This window comes from Diachasma alloeum, unplaced genomic scaffold (assembly GCF_001412515.2).
Source record: "Diachasma alloeum isolate Michigan unplaced genomic scaffold, Dall2.0 Dall_scaffold_00193, whole genome shotgun sequence".
Lineage (NCBI taxonomy): Eukaryota > Metazoa > Arthropoda > Insecta > Hymenoptera > Braconidae > Diachasma > Diachasma alloeum.
In genome coordinates this window covers 294,589-298,749 of record NW_021680358.1, presented here as the reverse complement: position 1 = coordinate 298,749, position 4,161 = coordinate 294,589, and the positions used below count along the sequence as shown (strand labels likewise).

General features: G+C 36.4%; 1 protein-coding gene across 2 annotated transcripts in view; it reads right to left on the bottom strand.

Moving 5' to 3' along the window:
* Positions 1-920: 920 nt before the first annotated feature.
* LOC107048463 (POU domain protein CF1A) overlaps positions 921-4,161 on the bottom strand; it is a 119,849-nt gene continuing 116,608 nt past the window's right edge. For both annotated transcript variants that reach the window (XM_015271630.1, XM_015271631.1), the window contains one exon: positions 921-1,207. The gene's annotated coding sequence lies outside the window, so the exon portion shown is untranslated. The remainder of the gene's footprint in view (positions 1,208-4,161) is intronic.

Here is a 4,161-nt window from a genome sequence, read left to right as displayed (position 1 = left end):
CGAATTGGCCGTATCCGGTATACTCAACAAGCACTCGGGTTCAATCGAAAGGGGCTGAAAAAGACCCCGGAATTTCCCTTATCAGACATGCTGATGTAACTTTAATTTTTCTCTATCACGGTACGCTCAAAAGACCCTAACTGGGGCATGATCAGGCATGCCTACTTGAAGTTTGGAATTTATTGATAAGGTGAACATGTAATTGTCCCCTTCAGGCCCTGCTCTGGCATGCCGTAATTAGGTATACTGTATCGATACCGGAGCAGGGCCTTCTCTGCCGAAAGGCCTGTCTGACGAAATTTCTACTCGGGAAATGCTAATTTGATAAAAATAGAATGAAAATTTTCGATCATTCAATCTATTCATACCGCAAGCCGGCGTATCACTACTTATTCGAAATCATAAAATGAAAATAAAGCAGAAAAATACCTGAAAGGAAATACAAAGAACAATTCTCGTGGGCATAAATCAAACGAATTGTCAACGGGTGCGGCCAGAGGTATTTAACTCCTCCCCTTCAACCGAGTAAAAAAAATTAAGAAACCGATAGAGATAAAAGAGAGAGAGAGAGAGAGAGAGAGAGAGAGAGAGAGAGAGAGAGAGAGAGAGAGTAGAAAAAAGAGAATTGCCAGAAGAAAATAATGGCGAACCCCTTTCATTAATTACAGAATCACAGATGCCATCTATTGTAACTTTTTGTTTAACGCCTTTATTCAAAACTTCAATAATTTTTCCCGCTACTTCTCTCCTTCTTCCCCCTTTCTCGACCCATACCCTGTAGATTTATGAGCATGATTATTTTCAATTATGACATTCTCGTTTCTGTTGCAGGAAAAACAAACTAGAGAAAAAAGAGTAATGAACTTTTATGTAAAATAACGTTTTTATTAAGATCTCTTATTTTTCTCTACATCATTCAATTTGAACATCAATGTGAATATGACCTTTTACACTGATTCATCATTTTTTTCTGGTTTCCGTCACGAATTTTCATTATGTTGAGATGTCTAAATCTTGAACCAATCCTTCTGCTGTATTTTTCTATTGTTCTCTTCACGCAACAGCTTCCTTCACGGGTACAGGCATGCAGTGATGAAATAAGTAACTTGCAATAATATAAAACGCCTGATGTGTGATTATTTCTGGCTGGTCCATCTCAAGGCCGATAATTATGAGACGATTGGTCCATTCTGGTTGATATTAAAACCTGTAACATACCAAAGGCATGTTGATTAAACATACAGTCAAAGAAGATTGAAGGAGATTAACCACTCAACGAAACAGTAAAACGAAACAGCCTCCATGTGAATTTCACGGCTATCAATTTTTTGGCCATTACATCATGCCAACATAGCACGAAATTTTCAATTTTTTTCCATTTCAGGTCTGCAATAATAATTCATCATTTTAAATGATGGCGCTGACCCTATGGAGTAGTTTATTAGCTCAATATGGCAGTGCATTGGTTTCAGCGGCACGATTCCGATTCCGTTGGCGCTACGATTTGACGGTTGTTTCCAGAAGTATTTTGCCTCAGGAATCCGAGAAAAATAATGAAAAAATTCTATTTTGATTATTTATTTCAATTTTCGATATTTTAATCTAAAAAATTCATATTTTCCCAATTTATACTTTACAATCTTCGGGCGTTGGGCATTGAGGGACTTTAAGGGTGGGGGGAAAAAAATCAGTATTAAGTAGATTTAAGAAAAGTGAGAAAGTTTCGGTCTTTTTGTTTTTTAAGAATTTTTTTAAACGTGCGAAAAAGAATAATATAAGGCCATCTATGTCGGCCTCGACTCGCCCAGATACTCCCTATAATAATAATAGCTGTAAGTTAAATAATAACTAGAGAATGATAAATTTGGAGCTGTTGCCAGCTGCGCAACCTAGAGATTAGTGATTCCTAATCACTAATAGAATGTAAGGTATTTTTTTAATAGATATTTGTTTTTCCCTGTAAGCACCAAAAAATGTACAAAAATCAAATAAACAAAAATTTTATTTAAAAAAAAGGTACATAACTACTATGCGGAGGGTCCCGAGTTCAAGTCCCGCTCTGGGTGATTTTTTTTTCTTCTTTTTCTCGACCCGCCTATTCTGGGACCACTATTTATTTATTTATTTATTATTCATTTTTGGCTCAATTTAATAATTCAGTTAGCAATTTATCAATTTGTAGCAAAGGTTATGCCAGGTAAGGGCGAAACCAGGCCGCCTGTCACGACCCTTATCAGGTTTAGAAATTAGGTCCTGATCATGGTTTGCTTTACATTTCCTATCAGGCCCTGATGTGGTAACCGTAACAGGGCAGGATCTTTTCTACGGTACAGCGGACCAGGGCCTGACCAGTGAAGTACTAAAATTTCTACTCAGGATAGGCAAATGTACCGGACCGCACGGTAATTTTTATCTGAATTTCTCCAAAAAAATTCTGGAATTTTTTTCTCCGTGTAGGGGAGACCGAGGCGAAATGACACTACGGGGCAAAATGAGACCCCTTTAAAATTTGAGGTCTTATACGGCTGATCAATTCCCTTACATTTATCAATGAAATACTCAATTCTAAGTTGAGCTTTCAGATTACCCTGCTTGTTTCTATCGCTTGCGATCGTTTCACCCTTGTCAGTTATACCTATTCCTTCCAACGGTCAATCCTCGTTAGGCATAACTCTTGAGAGATATGATTCTTATGACATTTAACCCTCACGAGGCATAACCGTTGTGATATTTGACCCTTATTGCGTTCGAACCTCGAGAGGCATAACTCTTGCAAGGTATCGAAAAGTTTCACTATGGCGAAGTTTGACCCTTCTGAGATAAAAAAGGAGAAACTTTCAATTATTGTACTCGATTTATGATCATTCAATCCTTGTGATTGTCCTGCCTACCTTGCCGGGTTGACCCTTATGATTGTTGGACTCTTGTTATTGTTCAACGGATGGGAAAAATTTTATCGTTAAAATACATTTTTTTCTAGAAGTATTGAGAAAGTCGTCTCGTTATTTTCTTGCCAATCAGTTCGCATGATTAGAAAACAATCTGATCTGCGGAATTTTCTCACAGTTATGGCTATCGAACCCAATTTTCACTCTTGTATTCATGTTAATTATTTATTTACTCCAAAAACAACTGATTTCAGAATGAAAAGTCAAGAAATTCATTTTTTATTCCAATAAATTTTGAACACAAAAGAGCTCCTGATTTTTTTATATGGAATGATTGACATTACACAGAGAACAAAAGTGGATTAGCTTTAGAAACTAGTTTCTAGATTTTAGAAACTCCTGTTCTTAAGCTTTATCCTTGGTGGGATCATAAAAACTAACGAATTTGGGGATTGTTTTTAAGAACAAATATTTTCTAAAACCAATGCTGAATTTTTCTTAATTTTAGAAAATTTTCCGATTGAACTAAAAAATTGCGGCCGAGGTATTTAAAGGGCGTAAGTGCCTCATACATACGGAGGGGTGGCCAAATATCGGCAATTTCAGATGTGAGGAGGGGGTTTTTGCAAAGAGGGGAAGGGGGGAGTTGTACATTGAGAATTCATAACCAAAAAAATTGAGTCGGTGAGTTTTTCAAAAATATCTCCAAAACTAAGGGAGATAGCGAATTTTTACTGAAAGATTGGGGGGGAGGGGTGTACATCGACCTTCAATAAAACTTCCCTCCCCTCCACCCCCCCAAATTTACGTATAAATTGGCTATCTCGCTTAGTTTCGGAGATATTCTTGAAAAACACAACTATTTTGAAAAACAAACTCACCATTATTCACTATTTTGAAAAACAATCCCCCCTTCCCCTCTTTGCCAAAACCCCCCTCAAAAATTGAAAAAAATTGCAAGGTTTTAAAAAATATTGTTTCTAAAATTGAGTATATTTTAGTTTAAAAGTAATCCCCATTTTGATCATTGATTTTAAATTATTTTTTTCTAAAACTTAGAAAAAAGTTACTATATTTTCGAAAACTGAAGGTTAGAAACCACGGTTCCTAAAATTTAGAAACTTTTTACTAAAGCCAATCCACTTTTTCTATGTGTGTAAAATCATTTTTGATTTCTGAAGAGGCTTTATATTGAATTGAACAGAACTTGCCAGAAGCCAGAACCTGAAAATTCATTTATGTCATCAGTGCGTCTGTGGGGGTGGTGAGTGGG